Source organism: Gorilla gorilla, chromosome 1 (assembly GCF_029281585.2).
Source record: "Gorilla gorilla gorilla isolate KB3781 chromosome 1, NHGRI_mGorGor1-v2.1_pri, whole genome shotgun sequence".
Taxonomy (NCBI): Eukaryota; Metazoa; Chordata; class Mammalia; order Primates; family Hominidae; genus Gorilla; species Gorilla gorilla.
Window position 1 is genome coordinate 136,575,589 of NC_073224.2, and position 27,053 is coordinate 136,602,641.

Consider the following 27,053-nt stretch of genomic DNA (forward strand, 5'->3'; position numbering starts at 1 on the left):
AACATATATTTTTAACATAGCTTTTACTTTAGAAAGTAATGTATTTATTTCATATTTCAAATCCTTGCTTACCAAGTCACACAAACAAAACAAAAATAAAATGAAACATTCATAATCAATTACATGTCATCAGTGATGGCAGTTGATCTCAATATTATGTTGCATTTTTAAGAATTATCTAAATATGAATGTAAATCCACTAAGAAGTAGGCCATTTTAGCCTGCATGGAAGGAAAGACATTTGAAATATTTGAAATATTACCACCAAATAAAAAACTTGAGCCCCCTCCCTTTTTTTAAAACTATGTTACTAGGGTATAATTTTGTTTGCTTTTATTTTAGGTTCAGAGGTACATGTGCAGGTTTGTTATACAGGTAAATTGCTTGTCATAGGAGTTTGGTGTACAGATTATTTTGTTACCCAGGTAATAAGCACAGTACATGATAGGTGGTTTTTCCATCCTCTCTCTCCTCCTAGCCCCACTCTCAAATACATGAGTACTCAATGTTTAGCTTCCACTTACAACTGAGAATATATGGTATTTGATTTTCTGTTCCTACATTAGTTCACTTAAGATAATGGCCTCCAGCTTCATCCTTGTTGCTATAAAATACATGATTTCATTCAACCTGGACTCATATAATATTTTATGTATTAATCAAGTGAAATAAATATTAATTTCCATTATTTGAACAGTAATAATCAATAAAGTTAAAATAGCAAAATTTGAAGTGATAAGACTAATGAAAATGTTGTGTTTTATCTTAAGAATAAGAGAAAAATGCAAGATTTTAGGTTAATGAATATTTGTATTAGTACAGTGTTTAAGATATTGAGATATGATGGTTCCAGTAGGAAATATAATGATAAATGTTAGAAATCTCATTGATATGGAAATATTTATGCAAGGAAGCTCACAGATTGTTAGATACTGGTCATAAAAATAAAAAAAAAATCATAGACAGGAACATTATTTCCATGAAGATGTAATGTTCAGTGAATTAGAAAATTTCAAGGAATAGCTAAGCGCCTTTTTGTTTCTTCATCATGTTAAACTTCTTACCAAATTATTGCTATTGTTAATTGAGGAGTTTTTTTTGTGTATAGCTTGTGTCTCCAATAAGACTACAAGTTCCTTGGTGATTTGGACTTACACTTCTTTCTATTGTGCTTACTCATTGATGTGGCTGAACATTTTTTTTTTTATTATTACACTTTAAGTTCTGGGATACGTGTGCAGAACGTGCAGGTTGGTTTCATAGGTATACGCATGCCATGGTGGTTTGCTGCACACATCAACCTGTCATCTACATTAGGTATTTCTCCTAATGCTATCCCTTCCCTAGCCACCTACCCAAAACAGGCCCCAGTGTGTGATGTTCCCCTCCCTGTGTCCATGTGTTCTCATTGTTCAACTCCCACTTATGAGTGAGAACATGGCAGTGTTTGGTTTTCTGTTCCTGTGTTAGTTTTCTGGGAATGATGGATTCCAGTTTCATCCATGTCCCAGCAAAGGACATGAACTCATCCTTTTTTATGGCTGCATAGTATTCCATGATGTATATGTGCCACATTTTCTTTATTCAGTCTATTATTGATGGACATTTGGGTTGGTTCCGAGTCTTTACTATTGTGAATAGTGCTGCAAGAAACATACATGTGCATGTATCTTTATAGTAGAATGATTTATAATCTTTTGGGTATATACGCAGTAATGGGATTGCTGGGTCAAATAGTATTTCTGGTTCTGGATCCTTGAGGAATCGCTACACTGTCTTCTACAATGGTTGAACTAATTTACACTCCCATCAACAATGTAAAAGCATGCCTATGTCTGCACATCCTCTCTAGCATCTGGTGTTTCCTGATTTTTTAATGATTGCCATTCTAACTGGTGTGAGAAGGTATCTCACTGTGGTTTTGATTTGCATTTCTCTAATGACCAGTGACAATGAGCTTTTTTTTCATATGTTGGTTGGCCGCATAAATGTCTTCTTTTGAGAAGTGTCTGTTCATATCCTTCGCCCACATTTTCTAACTGAATAAATTGCACAGGATAAGTTATATAGCATGTATGAAGCTTAGATTTATTATTTTGAAATGTTATGGGTTATTAGATGAAATATAGATGTTAGATGTCATCTGGTCAATCTCTACATAATGATGGGTTCACTCTAAAACTTTCCTAATGGATAGTTTTCATCTTTGGCTTAAACACCTTTATAAATATGAGAAACAGACTAAATGAAAACCAATTATAATCATTAACATTATTAAATTATCATTTAGTAATTCAATTCTGGGGATGTGTGCCGAGGATATAACAACATGTAAGACATAGACCATTTTGTGAAAGAATTTTTAAGTTATTTAGATATACAAAACATAAATAAAAAATACAATTGACAGTATAAAGCAACATTTGTTAGGTACCATATAAGTGGGCAATAGAAGGAATAACTTTCAACATGTCTGAGGATAAAAATATTTTTGATGTCTGGCATTCTTAGAAAAGTTCAGTAAGAATTGACACTTGAAGTAGTCTTGAAAGAATTAATGAGATTTAAATCATTTGATAAATTATCAAAGTTTGCAGGTTTTGGGGGTGTGGGGTGAAGTGGAACAGAGGATGGTATATTGACCAGTTTAACAAGAATGGAGGATTGTTTTAGGCGAGCAGGCAAATTTCCGCTCTGAAGATAAAGAATATGGATGTATTCAAACTGTATTCAAAATGTTCATTCTGGACATTGGGAAACAACTGAAGTTTTTTGAGCAAAGACTCTATTATACAATTTGTAGATTTTGGAAGATTGATTTATTAGTCTTGTATAGAATGCACCAAAGAGAAGAAAATTTTGAGGCAGAAAGACTCATTGAGATAGTATTGCAAAAATCCTAAATTGAGCTGAAGAAGAATGGATTTACCAGAAACGTTGGTGGCAGATTGGAAATTGCAGGAGATAAGCATAAATTTATAGAAGTAAGTCCCCAAAATCCTGAAAACCGGTTTTCTGAGAGATAATGTTATGATTAGTAAAAAAATACAGAACAAAAAGTCTTTGAGGTACTATGCATTTGACCTTCTGTGTTTGAAAACTTATTTAAGCCGCACACTGAGCAGCTTCCATATTATGCTTTATATACTTACAGAGTACTGCACGCTATTGTGACAATTCACTTTGAAGTTACTCTCAGCAGTGAATGGATTGATGAAAGAAAGTTCTGTAATCTTTCTGAGCAGGTCTGGGACATGGTAAAGCAAAGAGGAATCATGGGGAATATGCCTGATCAGGTCTTCAAAAGGCCTTTTCTCTCCCTGCTAAAAAGTGTTCATTCTTAGTTACCACCCTCTCAGAAAAAACTGTGACCCTCAGGAGTTTTATTTGGAACAACATGAATGGTTTTACTTTCAATAGTCACAAGGAAAATGACAGGTTACATTTAATTTTTTATATCTTTATTTACTTAGACTTTAGTGATATCCCTGCTTGCTGTGTAATTTGATTTATTTTGGGGCATCAAAAAGAATCCATTGAAGTTGCACATGGCAACTGCCTACTTGCACAGCAAAACATGTAGTGCAGAACAGATAATATTTAGTTAAAAAATCATAGATTACTTTAAAAAAGGAATTGTGGGATTATACTTATAAAAGTATACTTTATCCAATGCAAGAACACTAGTCGAAGAATAAACAAGTCTGCGTTTGAGAATATATTGCCTTCTAATTTACATAAAAGGCCGAACAAAAGAGCATTGGATTTAAATTTCTTAAAGCTTCTGATGATAGATACAGAAATGTGTAAACATAGGGTAAATCATACAAATTATTGTAGAAAAAAACACAGACTTAAAATATAAAATATTACCTTTTGTTTTCCTCTTTCCTATCTTTTCATGTCTGTCTTAATTATATCCAGCAGTGTATTTATGATTTGCACCCTTTTCTGTATAATGTTATGTTTCCGTAAAATATTTTTAAAAGCTAAAAATATTATATTATATTATAACAGTGCTAAGAACACTTATTAAATATAGCCGTTAATGCATAGATTCTAGATTTCAATCTTGGTATTAAACTTTTCAGCTATATGACCATAAGGAAATTATTTCCTGTCCGTGGTATAATTTATTCAACTGTAAAATGAAAATAATAATAGTTCCCAGTTCATACAGTTGTTGTGATGCTTGATGCCTTAGTATGTGTAAAAAGCTCTTAGATGAGGGTTTAGCACATAGTTAGTGCTATGTGTATACTATTAATGTCTATCTGTTGCTATTGTTATGTAAGATAATTAATATAAACACCTTAGATGTCACCTGGAATATTCTAAGTGCCCAATAATTAATTGTCTTTTTTTCTGATATGGCATTATAACTCAAATTAGTCACTTTAAGTAATAGAAATTAATATATCTAATAATTAAGAAGAAATTATAGTCATTATTAGTTAGAACAAATAATAATAATTATTATTATTATTTTTTGAGACGGAGTCTCGCTCTGTCGCCCAGGCTGGAGTGCAGTGGCGCCATCTCGTCTCACTGCAACCTCCGCCTCCCGGGTTCAAGCAATTCTCCTGCTTTAGCCTCCCTAGGAGCCGGGTCTACAGGCGCCCGCCACCACGCCTGGCTAATTTTTGTATTTTTAGTAGAGACGGGGTTTCACCGTGTTATCCAGGATTGTCTCAATCTCCTGAGCTCGTGATCCACCCGCCTCAGCCTCCCAAAGTGCTGGGAATACAGGTGTTAAAACAGATAACTATTTTATTTTAAATGACTTTTATTATTATTTCCATAGACAGTATTCTTAATTTTAACAATTGCTACAGTCTGCTTTTTATTGTTTTCCCAAAAAAATTATAACCATAAGAACCTATAATTGGTGATTTGTGGTCAAACTCATGGCTATTATATGCCATCATCATGTGCTTATACATGCAATTTCAAAACAAAATAAAATGTTAATTTCCTCCAGATCTCTGATGAAAAGAACTTTAAGATTAAATATCCAAATGTAGACACTTAGATCCTCGATTTCATTGTTTCTTAGCCAAGTTACCTGTAGTAGTCATACATAGCAGTAGTATTAGTCTAAATAATTAAAACTAGTGATGATAAAAACAAAGGCAAGGTAGTGATACTTCTTTTAAAAACAGAGAAGGATTGCATCTCAAATTCCAATTTTATTTAACACAGCCATGAAGTGACTAATATGTGTTCAAATGGTTTGTCAGTTAATGCAAGCTATGCAAAATGAATAACAGACTCACGATTTAAGTGACTTAGAATGAGATGAATTTGCAAAAGAATATAAAATGAGGTTAAGTAAATGTAGTAAGGGAGGGAAATGTTCAGTGGACATCACAATAGTAAAATATTCTAAATGGTTGAGGATGGGGAATAAATGAAGTGGCATTAAGATAGGATTTGAGTGACTGTCAGAAATTTGACAGATGGAGATGGAGAAGGAATGATTTTATGCTAGTGACTGAGGGCATCTTTGGGCGGAGTAAATGGTTTATTTGTTTGTTTGTTTGTTTTTTAATTTTACTTTAAGTTCTGGGATACAGGTGAGGAACATGTAGGTTTGTTACACAGGTATGCATGTTTGGATATTAAGGAACCCTTTTGAAGCTGTGGTCAGTATGGTTGGAAATATACATTAAGACAATTTTTAAGAACTAACAGAGTAGTGTTTTTCCATTTTGTAAGTATTTTCTTATTTTTCTAATCCTTAAAAACTCTTTAAAACCCTAACTATTCTCTAAAGCTTTGAAACCTCTTCTTCACTCTTTTTAAAATTACATTATTGTTTCAATTAATGTACTTACATGGTTTAATAAGTCAGATTGTAGCTAAAGTCTTATAATGAAAATAGGAGTACCTTGCCCTGGCCACTGCCCAACCCCAAGTTGCAATCCAAAAAGACTGCTTTTAACTTTTGGCTAGAAACTAGTCTCCATCTACTGATTCTAAATAAATATATTTTGCTGCTATTTCTTAATACTTAAATTGGTGACTTCTACAGATTTCCTATTGTAAAGATGAGTAGTTAGCTTTCCAGTACAATCTGATGATGTTTTTTAAACACGGTTTCTCTCTCTCTGTATGATACATGGGTGCACACATGCACACACACACACACACACACACACACACACACACACACACTTCCCCTCCACAATACTCCCAATATAATGTATCAATTTTTTTGCTGAAATAAGTATTCAGTGTTTACATAACTGTATGTAAATATTATGAAAACTAAACCACATGATGAACAATAGTGACATTTTTTCTTTGAGTAGCTTTTAGTTTTCCTAGAATTAGTAATTCTTTCATTATTGCATTTGCTTAAGTGTCTTTGTATTAACTGGTAATTTTCCTCCAACTCGGAAAGAATCATAAAACTAATGACCAAATGGTCAAACACATTAAATAATCTCTCAGTGCATCTATCTGTCTATCTATCTATCTATCAATCATCTATTTAACTGTATGTATCTACTTTTCTTTAATCTACATTATCATCACTTCTGGAAACTTTATCCCTCCTGATTCCACCTGGACTGATCTCTAAAACTATGCACAACTATTGTCCTTGTATTTTTATTCACCATCATTCTGAGAATCCTGCCTAATGTTTCTTATGATAAAGTTGTTTCTTTAATTACTTGTCTGCTGTTTTATTTTTTTCATTCTATTTGCCTTTTTATTAACAGCTTTTCATTCCTTTGTAATAATTTTAGTGAATTTTCATATGGAAGATATATTATATTTCTGTGTCCCATCCACCATGTTTAACTGTCTCTCCAACTTACAATAAATGATATTTTAGTTCATAGTGAAAAGAGATGATTTTAGATTTAAGCTTGATCAAATAGTTGCTTCCATATCTTTAAGTTTCATCTATATTGATGCCAAATCTCTTTTCAATCCAGATTTGGAGAATGGCTAATTCCCTTCTTGATTCTCTGCCTTCCCAAATCTAGCTGTTACCCCATTGTCTTTGCTTTACAGTAATGCTTACTGAGAATTTGTGTACGTTTGTTGGCTATGTCTCCTCAACTCTCATCTTCAATTCATGGCAATGAAGTTTTAACTCTACTAACTTCCTGAAATGGTTTGTGTCAGTGTTACTCATGGTCCATTTTAAAACATTCTGGGGTGTTTTTTTTTCTCCATGCATAATATCTTTGATGATAGATTTTGTGATAGGAGGTAAGTTTTGCATTTTCCTTTTCTAGCTTTTGACTAGAATGACAAAATGTGAAACAATAAAAACTAAGGAAATAATGAGAATAGATTGTGTGTGTACTGATTTATATTATCTAAGTTGTGAATCTCATCTATGATTCCCCACACATTTTTAGGTTGTACTATAGTTTAGAAAAGCTCATAAAATATTCCCTTTGCTGACTTAACTGATAGATTTCATATAAACCACCAAGAATTGCTTTTACCCCAGGAGAGTCTTATGACCTCTAATATTTTGAAGTGAACTCAATTCTGGACCCTATTCTTTGCTCTGTGGTAAACTGGTGTCCAGTGGGTTCAAATAAATAGCCCAAATGGATTGGAATCCTCTCAAGACATTACCAAAAAATAGCTGAATATTTGGGAGACTCTGGTTCATTTAATGAACCTCACCAGCACAACAAATTATATCAACATAGGAAAATGTTTTTGTTGATAGTTTCTGTTTTATTGTTGTTTTTGTTTAATAAGAAGTTTGTTTTGGATGGTGAAATAATAGATGGGAAATTACCCCAAAGTTGATTTTTTTCATAAGAATAAGTCACAAATGATTGACCATATTCTGTTATTTCATTCACTTGTAATGGATGTAATGTATGATGGCTTTCACTGCATTTTTTCAATAATTGGCTTTAATTCTATTTTCAGAGGACATATGTATATCAAATTGAAGATATTTTCATGACATTTACTTAAATAAGAGAAGTCTATTGCCATTTATGATCTATTATTACTCTTCTGCATGTCTACATTGTTTACTCCTCAATTCATAAGTTATTTGAAAATTGCCCTTTATTTTTCATAACTAAAGATCCCTTCCCTTCTTTTTCTATATAATCCTCAGGCATTTTGCATGGTCGAATATATTTTTTGTGTGTAAAAAGGGGGACCCTCCTGTACTAATTATTCTGTTGCCTAGGCTAGAGATTTGTATGTTAAATTGTTAGTTACTAAATATTAAGTCTGGAACAAGATATGACACTTCAGATATGGCAAAGGTAAATTATGGCATATGGCAGTATTATAAGGTGTGCTACTATTTTTATAGTAACTTTACCCACTCTATAACCACAAATAAGTATTTGTCTACTATGTGTGTAGTTTTAAGGAAATTATGTTGCAGCTTGTAATTACTTGCACTGAAATCCATCTGCTCAAACTTAGACCTTACACTGCCTCAAATGCACTTGCCGGGCAGGGGGAAGTTGGATATGTTTTCTTAGTTGATTAAAGCCATAGTATTTACTTTAGTCCTTTAAGAATAATTTGCTTTACTGTGGAATCAATAAGTCTAGGTTTGTTTCCTTAAAAGTGAAGTACTAATGATGTGCCAATTTAGAGAAAGAGAGAAGATAAAGAAAATTTCAGCAAAGTCTTGGGTTTCCCCTCTAGATGCTTCCATATATACAAAGACAATATTTGACCAAAAAAAAATGATATTTGTAAAGTAGGACTAGCTGCCTGAACTGCTAGGAGGATTTTTTTCACCATTTATCTTTTTTCTTTAAAATGAGACTTCCAAGTAAATTAACTTGACTTAAAATAATACTATTGAAACTCTATATTTTTGCACACATTCTTCATTTTTTTCTATGTGTTCTACATGCATTTCTGTCTCTGAGTTATTTGCTCTTTCATAGAACCAACCATACATTTCTGCTTGGAATGTCCTTAAAATTTTTCCTATTAATCAAAATTTTGCTTATCTCTCGTTTGTATATCATCTGTTCTATAAAACAATCTCTAATGTCTCACAAAATATTAATCTGTTTTCTCCTGATTTCATGTATTTTGTGGAGATTCTTTTATAATATTTATTATAGTTGTCCCCTCATAATGATTAAATGTCTTCTCGTCTGTATTTCTGTCTGGACTGTGAAATTTATAAACTGCTTTCCAGTAAGAATCATGCCTTATTTGTGTGTTTGAAATGCTCACAGCATTAGCAGGTACCTGACACCCTGCACTTAATGTGTGTTTATTAATCACGGATTTCTGCTGTCATTGCTTTGGGAATGCTTTTATCTGTTTATCCAAAGCAGACATCCAAAGCAGATATATTTTCTGTCCTTCAGGAGTTAGCTTAAGACCTAGTTCTTTCTTATGGTCATTTTTGGTGAACCTTACCCTCATTGGTTTCTCATTTTTCTAATCTGACAGTTGTTTGTATGTTCAAAGGAGCTAATACACAGGAGAGTGCCTGGCACAGAGTCAGCACTATCAGAGGATTAGCCATCTAAAAGTCATTTACAGTCTGTCATGCACAGAGAGGTGACATGTTCAAGAATATTCGGTGGATAAGTGGAAAAGTGGAGACTTGGAACTTCTGGCCCTATCAGGGCTTGTGATGTCCTCTAAGTCATTGAATCTTCCCTAAGATCTGTGGCCCTGGCAGTCTCAGTAAGGAAATATGCATAAAAGGGACACACTGGAAGACGGACCATTCTTTATCAGCTAGAGCATTAGTTTGTGCTTTGAGAAGTAATTTTGACTTTCTAGACTCAAGTCTAAACTAAAGAAGGATGGGCATGTTTCTTAGACCTTTACAGTACCCCTGACCTAATTCTCAGATGTCTTTTAAAGGCAGAGACACATCCTATAAGGATTGAGCTTATGTAAAACATCTCATATTGTAAGCATAATGTGGGAAGGACATGCATATTATTTTCAGTTAATGATTGCCTATTATTTACTAGACACTTACAAGTATTTCTGCTGCTTACCACAATGATGTGTGAGAGGGATTAGTATCCCTGCTTAACTGGTGAGAGAAAAAAAGCTCATAGAATGTACATGATTGACCTGCCCCAAAGGCAAAGCAAGTCATTAAAGTCCACATAGCAGAGTATTAAAAATTCTTGGCTCTGGCCTCAGGTAACATGAATGCAAATTCTGAGCTTATCACCTATCACTTACGTGACTTTGGGAAATTTGTTTCAGTACCTTAGTTAATTAATTACATATTTTAATTTCCTCATGTGTAAAATGAGATGATAATATTATCCACTGTATGATGTTGCTGTATTGACTAAATAAAACGTTGTGAAATGATCAAAAATAGATTTAAATGAGAAGTAAGATAATTTGGCTCCAAATTATTTATCCCTTATCTTCTGTAGGCATTGTGCCATATTCATTTATTTAATTCCAAAAATATGTATCGAGCATCTGTTCCAGGTTCTTGGAACAAATTAGTGAACAAAACAGACAAGGACTTCTGCCTGTGTGGAGCTTATATGTTAGATCAGGCAGAGACAGTCAATAAATAGAATAAACAAATGGATCATTTAACATTACTAAGAAAGTGACAAGTGCTATGGAAAAATAGAGTGTACAGCAAAGATTGATTGAAAATATCTGAGGTTGCAATTTTAAATGGATCATCAGAGTATGGTTTATTTTTTAAAAATTGTAATTTGGCAAAGACTTGAAAACAGTCATAGAGTTGGGAAACTTTCCTGGCAAAGAGAAGAGCCAGAATATAGTTCTTAAGGTGGGCTATTAACTGACATGTTTGAGTAGCAGCAAAAAGGCCACTGTGAAAAGGGGGACAGTAAAACGTAGGAGAGGTCAGAGAGGTAGCAGGGCTTGCAGAGCATTGTAGACCCTCATGGAGACTTTTACTTATGCTGAGCAGAGAAGTGACATTACCAGGCATGTTGTAAAAAGATAACACTGGCTACTGTCTTAAGAAGAGACTGTAAAGGAACAGGGCAGAAGCATAATGACCAGTTAGGAGGTGACTTCAGTAGCACATGAGAAACGTGGTAGGAACCAAAGAGTGGTGAGAGTGGGAAGTAATCAGTCTGAAGATAATTCAGAGGTGAATCTAACAGGATTTCTTTTCAGAATAGATGTACATGTGAGAGAATTAATGGACTTGAAGACGGACCTCAGAGTTTTGGTATGAGCAAAGGAGTGATGAGCAGTCAGTAACTGAGGTGGCAAAAGTGGGAATAAGGGCAGATTTTGTTGGGGGTGGGGGCATTAGAGGAAAGATCAGAAATTCTGTTTTACACATCCTGAGTGTGCCACGTTAGTGGGAAAGTTTTAAAAGTTGCCGGTCTTCATCTTGGCTGTTTCAGCTTGTATACTTGCCAAGCAAGCAATCCAGTGCCTTTCCTTCAGCTTAACATTGCCTCCTCAATTCTGCCATTTACTTTCTATTACTAGATTTTGAACTCTGATAAAGAGATTTTATTATATACTTACTCTGAATTCCTTGTAATGCTGAAAAAACATAACTAGGGCTTAAGAAATACTTGTTTCCCGATTGAGTCTTCCCAGATAATGAAATATTGAGTGCAATTTTGCACTGAAGAAAAGACAAGAAAGATAATTGTGCTGAGAAATAACAAAGGTATATTTATTGCCAAATTCTTTTATTGGCAAAATGTAATTCTATGAACAAGGAAATATGCTTTTGTATAAAATATATATTTATATATAATTGTAGTATTATAATTTTTGGTATGTATATATAAACAGAAGCCTTTCTTTATACATATTTTTCTTCATTAATAATCTATTCTAGGATATATGGTCGTGTCCCGCATGACAACATTTTGGTCAATGATGGACTGCATGTATTATGGTGATCCTATAACATTACAATACCATATTTGTGCTGTATCTTTTTATGTTTAGATATTGATACAGTTTGAATGCTTGTCCCTTCAAATATCATGTTGAAATGTGATTGCCAATGTTGAAGGTGGGGCCTGGTGGGAGGTGATTGGATCATGGGGGCAGATCCCTCATGAACGGTTTAGCACCGTCCCTTTGGTGGTAAGTTAGTTCTCTTAGTTCATACAAGATCTGGTTCAGTCTCTTCTCTCTCTGTTGCTCCTGCTGTCACATGTGACATGCTGACTCCCCATTGCTTCTGCCATGATTGGAAGATTCCTGACGCCTCACCAAAAGCAAATGCCAACACAACGCTTCCTGGAAAGCTTGCAGAACCAAGAGTCAGTTAAACCTATTTTTTGTTGTTGTTGTTAATTACTCAGCTTCAGATATTCCTTTATAGCAAAGCAAGAACGGCCTAATATAGATTTTTTTTTTTTTTGAGATGGAGTCTTGCACTGCCGCCTGGGCTGGCGTGCAATGGCGCGATCTCAGCTCACTGCAACCTCTGCCTCCCGGGTTCAAGAGATTCCCCTGCCTCAGCCTCCCGAGTAGCTGGGATTACAGGGGCCCGCCACCACGCACAGCCAATTTTGTGTATTTTCGGTAGAGACGGGGTTTCACCATGTCAGCCAGGATGGTCTGGAACTCCTGAACGCGTGATTTGCCCGCCTCGGCCTCCCAAAGTGCTGGGATTACACGCACGAGCCACAGTGCGTGCCCAGACATGTTTAGCTATACAAATACTTACCATTGTGTTATAATTGCCTACAGTTTTCAGTACAGTAACATGCTATACAGGTTTGTAGCCTAGGAACAATAGGTTATGCAGTATAGCCTGGGTGTACAGTAGACTACACTATCTATGTTTGTTTAAGTACACTCTATAATGTGCACAGAGACAAAATCACCTAATGATGCATTTCTCAGAATGGTATCTTTGTCCTTAAGCAATGTGTATGCATACACACACATTAAATTTCAAGCAAATATTTACTTAAGCAAAAAAGTAGAGAATTAGTTAAAAGAATACCAGTATTAAAAAAAAATAAAAGATCAACTGAAAATAACAGCCAGTTTTTTGTGTCAAAAATGTAGACTTTGGTTTCACTTTTTAAAGAAAGTATCAAATGAAGTGTACCATATGTACTGATGATGCCAGTTACTCAAGCATTCATTTTCCTGCTCTTGATTCTGGTGTTTCATTCCCTGGAATTCTAATGGAAAAGACAAGACACAAATGAAGACATGGTCCTCTTTGGAAATGCCGAAACTCCCCAGAGAGGGAATATACTATTACCATTCCAGTAGTAATTTGTGGGCCTGTAAGAGAACACATGTCAAAGACAGACTTGCTATGGACTCAGAGGAAGATTGCAATATAAAATAAATGTAATGATATAGTTTAGCATCTGCACTTGCCCACAGAAGTATGACATGTACTTGGAAAGATCAGAAAGAAATTAAAAAAAAAATCTCAACAGATGTTTGCCTTTTTAAAAATGGGCAAATATACATTTTTCATATATAATAAGATAGTAGCTTTCTAGGAAGCTATTTTCTTTCTTTTTTTTCTGTCTTCCTGATTTGTTTTTAAAGTAAGAAATTTAGTTTTTGTAAATGCTTTTGTAAAGCAAGTGTTGTGGCTTTTTTAGTTGTCAGACAAGCATCTCTACCCAAATTATTTAAGTCCAAAGGGAATGTGTTCTCTCATGTTCTGAAAATCTGGAAGGAGACTTGAATTAGGGTTTCAAAGGATGTCATCAGGAACCAGGCTCAATCCATTTTTGGCATTACCTTTTGTTGGCTTGCCTTCATTTTTACCAACCACACCATACTAACTGCTGGTGAATCAATAGAAAAAGTGCTTTGTTTCCCAACTGTTTGAGCAAAACCTCATTTTGTAATATTGCCTCCAACTGGGTCATGTTTGCTCTGAATTAATCACTGGGCCCAAGGAAATGCAATGCTTTTGTTGGAAGACTGGTGATCTATCCTTATAGCTAGGGGAGGGGTCAGGTAAGGATGAAGGAGCAGTGGTTTCCCAAAGAAAAATGTACTTGCTCTTACCAGGTAAACGGTAATGGTGTAGAACAACAAATGCCAAGTTCAGGAATATTTAATGTTTTGAAAACAGAGCACATCATTTCTTCTCAAGAAACTTTAACAAATTTACTTCTCCATTTCATTTTTCTTATTCTGGTTGTAGTGTGTACCACCATTCTCTCAGAGCCAAAACCTCAAGATAGTTTTCACATATCCCTCTCACTTGGCCCAGTCATTAAGTTCTGACAATTTATCTTTCATAATGTCTTTTGCATCTGCACTTTACTTTCCATTTTCACTGCCATTATTCAAATTTCAACTATTATGAAATCTTGCCTAGATAGTTGTTTAAGCCTCCTAACTGATCTTCCAGCCTTCAGTTGTTCTATGCTTTACTCATATACACCAAATTTTATTTGTGTTTCTCATTCACATTTCTATGATTGTTCAAAATTTTAATTTTGCTAATCAATGCTACAACATAAAGATGCTGACAATCCCATAATTTTTGTCTAGTATCCAGGACTTCAAATAAAACGCTTTTGTTAGCTTAAGTGTTAGCCTGACTCATGAGTAAAAGTTATCCCAAATTGAGTTGAATTTAGGGCAAACACTTTAAGCATCCCTATAGCTCTAAAATTCTGTAAGTAAATAAACATTATTATTTTAAAACTTTAGAGCCATAGACGTTTATTTTTTTCTTAAGAGAAAAGATATAGTAAAAAATTGTTTTAGAAAAATTAGTGTGACTGGTGTTAGATTGAAGGAAACACTGGAAACATAAAGACCAATTACAAGACTAATGCCGTAATATAAGCATAATGAGGTAAGATCTGGAGCACAGGGGAAAGGGCATAGTAGAAATAAGGAGGACAACGGCAGACTGAAAGGGAGAATTTGACCTCTCCATTTCACTATGAGACCTTTAAGATTTAGAATTTTCTCTCAATGTTTCCCTCTGTATTGAATAATCACTAGTAGCTAGGTCAGAGCAAACCTTGAGTAAAGTCTGTGAATGTTGTTGAACCAAATTTTGGGACTGATGGTATTAGGAAAGGTTTTTGGTTTGAGTAATTTGAGGCAGTATGGAAATTAATAGTCCAAATGGCATATTATTTTATTTCTTTTTTCCCTTTTGTTATGTTTTGTTTTGCAAAATATAGACATTTTTTATGTGCTTCCTGGAGATTGCTTTTTTCAAGGAAATCCCTATGGCAGCTGATATGTTGATGCCCTAATGATATTTCTAATTGTTAAGATAACTTGCCTAACAGCATTTATAAAAATAAGGGTGAGAAAACCATCGACTTCTTCCTGTTTCCATATGAATGATTCACCTGTCTTAAAAATAAAGCTGGATGCTACCAAGATTTACGGCTCCAAACTTGTCACGGAAACTAAACTTAAGTTTTGTTTACTAAAGTATAGGATAGAAGATAGTAGATTCTTGCCTAATTCTTAGTTAACCTTTTAGTACTTACTGGTAATATAAAAACATTGTAGATGAACGGGACTGAGAGAAGTTTCAATATCCTATGTGAGTGGCATTTAATACTTACTAGCTAAACTTCATAATTTGTAAAGCAATTTTGATGATATTATCATATGTAATACTTGAAAAAAATTTGTTAAGTGAATGTAATAAATATTTTGGACTGCATTTTATTAATTAGTAAACTAAAGCTCAGATGACATAGAAATGTATTATTTGCTTTGCTCAGTTTACTTTGTTTTTTCTGAGATCTGACCTTCTTACTTCGGGAGAATTATACTTTACCCTTTCTAACCATATTATCCAAATAAGAACTTCTCTAATATTACATGACCTCACTTTCATGGCCACAGGTATCTCTCTAAGATGGTTGCATGTCCGTGTAAATGCAATAACTCTTTCTCTGGCCACAATGATTATAGAAGAGGTAAGTTTTTTTTTTTTTAAAAATCAAATCTAGCCAAGTAAAGTTCTTTCTTTACTGCCATTTAAAATTGAAACCATGAGCAAATGTGGGTGAAATTGTGAGGCTTAAAATCAAGAGTTGATAGAGGCAATATTGCCTACTACTACATGGAAGAAAATGAATCTGGCACACAAAGAAGAGATGTTAGAGAAAAGCATTGCTGGTTAGTACTGGTTAGTATCAGAGCCCTGATTCCTCTGATCCTTAAGGCAAAACCCTACCCTTAGCTAAGGCGGTGATTTAACTATATGAACAGATAAATTTTCATATATTTGGCTAAAATGGGCTCATTTTGGCTTTTTATCATGCTGGCTTACATCAGAAGAAACCTGAGAATATAATCTAATGTCCAATATTGCTCAGTTAATTAGTGACAAATGTCAAAATTGATCCTGATTGTCTGGTATCTAAAGTGTGTTTTTAAATACTTGACAATACTTGGTTACTTCTATAAAAACACCACCCATATACCCTAGCATCCCTGGGCTATTTTCATGCACACAGGCTCCCAGTGGGTTTTCCTTCCCACCAGTTAGCATTAGTGTCTCATTCTTAAGGACTATCCTTAGGATGTTAGAACCACCACTACCTATGCTCCCTGATAATCATCAGTGACTGGGAATTACTGTCCCCTAGAGACAGCACTTAAAACAACTGACAGATAGGAAGTCTTAATATTCTATCTTCTGGTAAGGACAACTCTGAGGTGTGATTGATCTAGGGTGTTTGCAGAGTTCCACTGCAGGATTGAGCCAAAGATATCTTCCATAGGACTTACTTGATATTGCACTGTTACATGGCCTCATTTTCTTCTCATTTCCCTAGTAGGTAGGTAGATATAGAGATAGATAGAGAGATAGATAGATAGATGATAGATAGATAGATAGATAGATAGATAGATAGATAGATGATATATAGATAGATACAGATTTTTTTTTATATGGAATTCTGTCAGAGTGTACATCAAGGGAATCCAACCTAAGACAATGGACTACCATATGATATGGGAATTCAAGGATTAAGAATGAGAGGCCTCAGGCTAAGAACCTAGGTTTATGATGTCAAAGGCAGGTGGAAGGAAGTGTTTGGCAGAGGTACATGAAGAAGCAGGTACCGAGATAAACCACTATACTATTGTTATTCCTTACCTGGAAATGATAATTAATCAGAAAATAATCTAAAAGTGTTATTCAGCTATACTTCCAGTGAATTAAAAGTATACACCTTCTTCACATGAGCCAAACATTACAGAGCAGTATTTTAAATGGGTGTGTATTTTGGCTTAGATTTTAAAGTTATAATTTATTCTTCTTGGGTTGTTTCCCAGTATTCACAGCAATGTCCAACATACCTGACTGAAGAGTATTGTTAGGCAGAATCTTAGTAAGAAATCTTTACTGAAACCGTTATAAAAAGGTTGGAATCATTTCCAAAAGTTCAAGATTAAAATTACTAAGCAGCTGATTTGTTGGTTCTCTGAGAAGTGTTCAACCTCTTCTTTCCAAAACAAATACCTAAACAACAATCTTTTCTGCAAGCACAGGCAAACACTTACCCAAGCTGTCCTTTACAGCTTTATTCAAGTTATTAGAGAGTTAAAAACATGGATAATTCACCAAGATAAAAATTACCAGAATTCTGAGACCTAAACCGGAAAAAAGAAGTTAAGGAAAATAGCCTTTGATTTGATTATTTAGGCATTTCAATGATTTATTTGGTTTCCAAAATACTTCTGAGGATGCATTAAAAATTTTTCCAATACATTCACAAAATTTATTAGAAGGAGAAATATTTATTCAGCATTATTTAATTATACTTGTATATTTTATTTTGTCTTCCAGATATCACATGTTTTATGGAACTGATCTAAGTGATTGAGAAGACTTAAAAGTTTCATGAGCATGAGGTTTTGCCTCTACAGTGCATTTCCTGCTTTTGAAACATACACCCATACTGAAGGTGGGCTTATGAGTGGTATGTTTGTGCATGTGTATGCTTGTGTATTATTAACTCTTACTGCTCTTTTAATAGCATTTACATTGCCTCTAGTCCGAATAGAGTTGCCTCTCTGTCCTGATAGTCCTTAGAGCAGTACTCTACTTAAAAGGGTGTTGTAGATAGTAGTCAGAAAAACACCTTAAAAATAATACATTTATCAACTTTTTTTTTCTGATAGACTGTGAGCTACTTCGTGGCAGGAACCATGACTTATTAATCTTTATATTTGCTGGTTAGAATGTGGGTATATAGAAGATGCACAATAAATATTTGCAGAATGAATGAATGAATAAAAAGCCTATGTGTAGAAAGTTCCAAATAGCTGATATTTCTCCCACAACCCATAACACTTCCAGGAGAAAGAAAGTTGAATTAAGACAGTGGGTTCTAAGACATCAGCTTCTCAATGTTGGACTTGTCTCCTTCCTGAGAATATTGGCAATATATCTTAGAGGAAAGTATACAGAAAAAAAAGTGTCTTTTTCTCCTTTTTTTGACTATAGAGCACACTTTTTCCAATATAAAATGTGTGACATAATAACTTTTTAAGATAGTGCCTTATTTATTTTTTATTCCTCTTAATCTTCTCAGTAATTACAAAGTTATTGCTATTATTTATGGTTCATGTTGTAAAATGTTTTATTTTTCATAGAAAGAAACTATATAAATGAAATAAGTTACTAAACCTAATAAGTTAATGAAATCAACATAAAACTGCAATAATTTAATAGTCATGATTTGCATAGAGTTTTAGATAACATAAAGTATGTGCATTCAAAAACGTTTTCTAACTGATGCTCTAAGCAATCCATACAAATAATGCAAATATATTCTCTCCATCTTATAGATGAGAAAGTGAGGTTGAGAGATTTAAAGTGACTATGAAAAGTTAAAAAAAAAACAGTCTAGGAAAGCTTTAAATACAGAACTTCCGACTTGCGATTCTGTGGTCTTCTCAATAACCCTATACCCGAATTTGCTTCATATTTTGTGAATTAACTGCAGCAAAACAGATGATATGTGCTCTATGCCAATTCCACAATTACATTTGTAAGAAATTGTAATATATAAATTTTGGGGTTTACACAGGTTTCAAAAAAGTTATATAGTAACAATAGCAGTACTAAAAATGTATAGATAAAATAATTTTAATGCGTACAACAATACCAACATTCATTGGTTAAATGAAGGAATGATTATTATGGTTATGTAATCTATATTTTTGGTAAAACAATACTATAGGCATTATTATAATAAATATGTGGACTTTTTTTTAGATTAAGAGAAAGATTCTATCCTAAAATTACTAATTCACACAAATGGAAGCCTAAATTGAGCCGTTTTATATCTATTGAAATCTATACTATTTTTCTTCCTGTGTTTTAAAAAGACAAATTTAACAAGAAATTAGAAAAATGTACAAAAACTCTAGCATCTATTAAGTATTAGTATTAAGAGATTTCTTCACTCTTATCTCCTAATGTTCTGAGTGCAAAATCCATGCTTTGTTTACTAATATATTTCTAGTTCTCAAATATTGTCTGACATCTAACAGAAGCTCAATAGGTATTTGTTGAATGAATTAAGCTTAATATATAATTTTGATTACCTACGCTGCATTATATGTACCATAAAATATAACTATGCTATCTGGAACAAATAACATTGCATAGAAAATTATGAGTTGAAATCATGAAGGCAAAATCTGGAGGCATGCAATGGCTGTTTTTCCATTTGTTTTGAATTGCTAAACTATATCTAACAAAAATTAACTTAGCTCTGTCTATGTGTGTACCTCTGTCCTCAGTGTTGAGTGGGCAGTCAGAGGAGGGATATAAAGTGAGAGCAGAATCCAACCTGCTTGAAGTAATTTATCATTGCCTCTTATCAAATGTTGTTTATTATTAATATGACATTCACTAAAGGTAATTTTCAATTATGTAGCTACATTAAAGAGAAATATATGAAGTTTCTCAGATGCTATAAATTATAAAGCCAGTCCTAAAATGAAGTTTAGAAAATTCCCTTTCATATAAAACTAAAATATTTATAATGTAAACATGAAAAGCTTCAATTAAGCAAAAACAATATCATAAATCAGAAATTTTCAACACAACAAAATATGTCATTTGTCATATTGAGGATCTTGATGAGGCCCTGAAAACTGTATATAATTATATAAATATTTGTTCTGCTTAGAGATTTAGAGAATAGTTGTCCCTCTGGTTGCGTATATAGCTTATTTAATTAATTCTTGTACTCCACGAATCAAGGAACTTTATAGAGAGCTTAAACAGATTGAGAATGCTTTCGCAATTTTTAGAGTTTCCAACTTTTCTAAAATTCTGCATATTCACAATGGTTGTATCCAAAATCATTTCAGGTTTAGTTTAATTTCAAGGTATTTTCTCATCTAATAAAGAAATGATGCAAACTAAAGCCTTTTTTTTTCTCAAAAGGAGTCTTAAGTGAATTGATGAAAGTAGCTATGTTGCTCATACTTTTCAAATTATAATAATGCCTATTACCTGACCCCCTAAGCTTCTCATATGCCACCAGTCCTACCTTCAAGAATGGTTGAACTTAAGTGTTCATCCAATTTTCAGCTTATTCTTCCTCATTCCTATTTATAATTCCAAAAAAAATAACTTCTCCTTGTTGCTGTACCATTAAATGTTGATGTACACCTTAGGGCTCAGTTCTCCAGGACATATGTTAGTGTCCATTTTGACAATTTTCCTGTCCATGCTCATTCTGTAGTCTGACTCATATTGCTTCTGCTCTCTTTTCAAACTACAAAAAACTAGTTTTTTTTTTCCTTTTTATTATGCACCTCTTTGGTTTAATTAGGGCAACTTTATGCCAAACTCAAGATTTTTTTCTATTTTGATACATTTTATTCCTTTAGAATTGTGTGGGCATTTACAGGTTCATGTGCTCCCTCTTCAAATTTTCTCCTTTAAAGTGTGCTAACAAGTGTGAAGATTCTATTTCTTGAAGAGGACAGGCACAAGAATAAGTTGAAAATATATTTTATCTTATTGTTGTTAATAACCACCCAAAAGTGTCAATAATAAAAATTACAGACATAATATAATATAATACATTGAACACAGTTTTCAGGTGCTTCTCTGGAAAAATGAAAATCTTCAAATTATAAATGATATAGGAAATTAGATAATTGATTTAGTTATAAAAACCTTTTAATATTGGATTTAGGGATACAGTATAGTGTATACTTAAAGACTTACGTAGGATCAAATTATATTCTAGCTACATGCTAGCTATTCAACCTTAATGTAGTGGCCCTCTGTTATTACTCTTTCATCTCATTTTCTCTTCTTTTTAGTCAAAGACCTTTCTGTGGTCTGAATGTTTTCAAAATTCATATGTTAAATCCTAATCCGTAATGTGATGGTATTAAGAGATGAGGCCTTTGGGAGGCTGTGCCCTCGTGAATGGGATTAGTGCCTTTAAAAAGAAAATGCCCAAAGAAGCTTGTTTCTCTCTTCCACCATGTGAAGACACAGGAAGAAGGTACCATCTATGAGAAAGTGGGTGTTCATCAGACTCTGGATCTGCTGGTGCCTTGATCTTGGACTTCTCAGCCTCTAGAACTGTGAAAAATAAACTTATGTTATTTATAAGATACTCAGTTTATGGTATTTTGCTATATTAGCCCAAAAGGACTAAACAATCTTCAACTTCACTTTTTTTTTTAATCTCTCCCTTACTGTCTTCCCACACACTTGAATTATGTACCCTGTCTCTGGCTCAGAGTAAATGAACATGCACAAAGTTAACTGTTCCATCATGATGCTTCAGATTCCAACATTTGGCAAAGGCGTGGGCATGAGACATAATCAAGGCAAATAAGGGCGATGAGGTTTTTCTTGAAATGCTAGAGCAGAAGTGGTGTCCCATCTCCAGGCTCTTCCTGAGAGATTCCACATTTAGTGGGGCAGCAGCAACCTCGTTGCCATGATACCATTTGACACTGAAGCCTGTTCAGAGAAGACATGGCTGGAAGAAAGTGTAAAAGTGAGTGCTAATGATGTTATTTGTGCCTAATGTTCATCTGTGCCAGAGGAATGCCCTATTTTAATATTATCAGTTATACACATTAATACATTTCTTTTTCACTTAAGCAGTTTGAGGTTGGTTTTTATATTCAGTACTTCTAATAATTTTGATGTCAGAATATGGAAATGTTAGGAGTAATAGTTGCTAAAATTTTGAAATTGGATTAGTAGAAATAGTGTATACAGTGGCTAAGTGCCCTGTGTACTGGGCTGGGAGACTGGCAAGTCTTACTCACAGTAGTAAAACAGTTAAATAGAATACTGTTTGATGGGTTGCGGCATTTAGACAATGAGTTGAGTGAGGCTAGAGGAACTAGGACTTCATAGAAAAAATTTAGAATGCTGGAATACGTTGGCTGTATTTTTCACTTAGTAAGGATCTATAAGAAACAGAAAAGCTTGGTTGCAACTAGCCTATCCGGAGGAAGGGAGACAAGAAAATATAATTTTTCTTAAAACGTCCATTTTGGTTAGGGTCTGCTATTTATGATGGCTGAGGGACTGGAAATCTGAGGCTTTGAGGGATGGCAATGCTACTATTCAAACTAACAATCAGAGGAAAGGTGGCAGGTAATAATCAAGGACCTCATGGTATGTACTTCCTTCATCACAAGGAGACAATTGCTTCTGCAGAGTTGTGGCCAGAAAAGAGAAGATTATATAGGGTTTTGTGTACCCAGGTTTTCAAATTACCCACTGAGCTTAAAAAGGGAAGATGTGAATTCCAGAGCTAATATAGCATTATATTGCTCAGTGAAGCCAGGCTGAAGATGAACGACAAGAGGCTTAGTTTTCTTCATTTTCTGTTGGCGTTTCTGATACTTGCAGTCTAACGTAGCTTTACATTTTATGTTACATTTAATCTCAGAGACCCTTGCTTTCTTATATTATATAGGATGATACAGAATGTGATATAGGAATGACAGTAACTTTCTTCCAAGGTGGTATTAATGATTAAATTAGACCGTACAAATAAAAGATCTAGCACAAATGCCTGGTTCAGAGTTGAGATTTGATATGGCAACAAATATTAGTACAGATAGTTCAAACCTTGAGAAAAGAATGTTCAGGATAATTAAAAGTGTGAAAATTTATATAGTGAACATTAAACTTATGGCATGTATTATTTGAACAGACAGTACTGATGATGTATTAGTCCATTTTCACATTGCTGTAAGGGAATACCTGAGACTGGATAATTTATAAGGAAAAGAGGTTTAATTGGCTCACAGTTCTGCAGGCTATACAGGAAGCATGATGCTGCCTATCTGCTCAGCTTCCCGGGAGGCTTCAGGAAACTTAAAATCATGGCAGAAGGCAAAGGAGAAGCAGGATCGTATTACATGGCTAAAGTAGGAGCCAGAGAGAGAGAGAGCAGGGAGGTGCCACATACTTCTAAACGACCAGATTTCATAAGAACTCACTCACTATCATAAGAACAGCACCAAGGAGATGGTGCTAAACCAGGAAAAACCTGTCCCCAGGGAGGTGATAATCCAATCACCTCCCACCAGGCCCCACTTCGAACATTAAGTAGGTAATGACAATATAAAATGTTTTGTAAAGTGTTATGATGGTGAGAACACAGATAATAGGCACATAAACTATTAATACATTGGGAACAGGTAGGGAGAACTTGAAAAGTATTCTGAACTGAGTTCTTGAAGGAAGAGTCAGCCAGGTCTAGTGGAGTTGTGAGTGGGGTTGTGGTGGGAATCTGGAAATCATTCTCAACAAAGAAGCTGCAATTAGTAAAGGCCTATAGTTAAGAAGGAGAGCACTGGGCACTGGAGAATTCCAGGTAATTTGGTGTGACTGGAGTCAGATAAGGAGAAAGATGGGGTGGAGATATCGCCAGTGGACAAATTATGAGAAGCCTCATATACCTGCTAAGGTTTGGACTTCATTTGTAAGGCTACCAGGAGCCATTGAATTACTTTATGAAGGTGAATATCACAAGATAATCTTTGCTTTTTAAAAGAATCCCTCTGGGAATATGGAAAATGTATATAAAAGGGCCAAGAGCCTGGGACGGTGGCTCATGCCTGTAATCCCAGCACTTTGGTAGGCCAAGGCAGGCGGATCACCTGAGGTCAGGAGTTTGAGTCCAGTCTGGCCAATATGGTGAAACCCTGTCTCTACTAAAAAAATACAAAAATTAGCTGGGCATGGTGGCACACACCTATAGTCCCAGCTACTCTGGAGGCTGAGGCAGGAGAATCCTATGAACCTGGGAGGCGGAGGTTGCAGTGTGCCGAAATTGTACCACTGCGTTCCAGCCCGGGCGACAGGGCGAGAATCCATCTGAAAAAAAAAAAAAACAAAGAAAAGAAAAGAAATAAAAGCCAAGATGAAACGCAGGAAACCAATCTGGCAAGGAGTAGTAATCCAACCAAGAGAGAATATTTGCCTACACCAAGTTAATGACATAGGCATGAAAAGAACTGGACAGATTGAAAAATTATTAACAACCTAGAATCTTCACAATTTTTTGTCTGATTGAATGCGGGTAGTGAGGTACAAATTTTATCTCAGGAAATGAGTAAATGCAGGTGTCACATATTGAGATAGAGAAAAAACAGAGAAATCAAGGTATAAAACAATGGGTTCAGCTTTTGCATATGTTAAATTTGATGGGCTTTTGGGACACTCAGGCAAAAATGTCAGGTAAGCAATTAAAGGTATTAGAAAAATAGGATTGGGATTATTTTAGTTTCTTTTTTTGACGATTAATTCCGGCTAGACTATGTATCAAGTTTTTATCAATTAAATGTAATGGGAATTGTGCTAGGGCCCTCTGGGAAAGATTTTCTCCCTTGATCAAAAGAATTTTCTGTGGATAAATCTTGCTCCTTCCTTCATCTTTGAACACTGATCTATAGGGTCCTCATGCTTGCAACTTCGGAAAGCTTCTTATGCCTGTGAAAAAAAAGCAAGGAGAAGCACGGAGAAGTGGAGCCAGAGTCCTGATATTGCTAGGTCACCAGATTTACCAGTTCTGGAACCACCCAATCATAGGCTTATTTTAGATGAGGTAATAAAAACCCTTATTCTTAGATTAACTTTTTTATTTTTATTTTTGGTAGCTGAAAGCATTCCAACCTGATGGTTGAGAAGTAACTTAAAGATTGCTTCAAAGAGAATAAAATACCTAGGAATCCAACTTACAAGGCATATGAAGGACCTCTTCAAGGAGAACTACAAACCACTGCTCAACGAAATAAAAGAGGATACAAACAAATGGAAGAACATTCCATGCTCATGGATAGGAAGAATCAATATCATGAAAATGACCATACTGCCCAAGGTCATTTACAGATTCAATGCCATCCCCATCAAGCTACCAATGACTTTCTTCACGGAATTGGAAAAAACTACTTTAACGTTCATATGGAACTAAAAAAGAGCCTGCATTGCCAAGTCAATCCAAAGCCAAAAGAACAAAGCTGGAGGCATCATGCTCCCTGACTTCAAACTATACTACAAGGCTACAGTAACCAAAACAGCATAGTACTAGTACCAAAACAGAGATATAGACCAATGGAACAGAACAGAGCCCTCAGAAATAATACCACACATCTACAACTATCTGATCTTTGACAAACCTGACAAAAACAAGAAATGGGGAAAGGATTCCCTATTTAACGAATGGTGCTGAGAAAACTGGCTAGCCATATGTAGAAAACTGAAACTGGATCCCTTCCTTATACCTTATACAAAAATTAATTCAAGCTGGATTAAAGAGTTAAATGTTAGACCTAAAACCATAAAAACCCTAGAAGAAAACCTAGGCAATACCATTCAGGACATAGGCATGGACAAGGACTTCATGTCTAAAACACCAAAAGCAATGGCAGCAAAGCCCAAAATTGACAAATGGGGTCTAATTAAACTAAAGAGCTCCTGCACAGCAAAAGAAACTACCATCAGAGTGAACAGGCAACCTACAGAATGGGAGAAAATTTTTGCCATCTACTCATCTGACAAAGAGCTAGTATCCAGAATCTACAAAGAACTCAAACAAATTTACAAGAAAAAAAACAACCTCATCAACAAGTGGGTAAAGGATATGAACAGACACTTCTCAAAAGAAGACATTTATGCAGCCAAAAAACACATGAAAAAATGCTCATCATCACTGGCCATCAGAGAAATGCAAATCAAAACCACAATGACATACCATCTCACACCAGTTAGAATGGTGATCATTAAAAAGTCAGGAAACAACACAGGTGCTGGAGAGGATGTGGAGAAATAGGAACACTTTTACACAGTTGGTGGGACTGTCAACTAGTTCAACCACTGTGGAAGACAGTGTGGCAATTCCTCAGGGATCTAGAACTAGAAATACCATTTGACCCAGCCATCCCATTACTGGGTATATATGCAAAGGATTATAAATCATGCTGCTATACATGCACACGTATGTTTATTGTGGCACTATTGACAACAGCAAAGACTTGGAACCAACCCAAATGTCCAACAATGATAGACTGGATTAAGAAAATGTGGCACATATATACCATGGAATACTATGCAGCCATAAAAAAGGATGAGTTCATGTCCTTTGTAGGGACATGGATGAAGCTGGAAACCATCATTCTCAGCAAACTATCACAAGGACAAAAAGCCAAACACCGCATGTTCTCACTCATAGGTGGGAATCGAACAATGAGAACACTTGGACACAGGAAGGGGAACATCACACACCAGGGCCTGTTGTGGGGTAGGGGAAAGGGAGAGGGATAGCATTAGGAGATATACCTAATGTAAATGATGAGTTAATGGGTGCAGCACACCAACATCGCACATGTATACCTATGTAACAAATCTGCACATTTTGCACATGTACCCTAGATAGAACTTAAAGTATAATACATATATATATAAAAGGAAAAAAAGAAAAATTAGAGATAGCAAATTAAAAGTTTTTTTAAGTCTATTGAGAGTTTTTATAAATGTAATATTATCAATCTGTATAATAATTTTATAATTTTAGCACAAATGTATCACTGGCTAAAATAAAGTATGCTTACACTAAAAAATGCAAAGGTAATTATTTATGGCATATCATAAAACT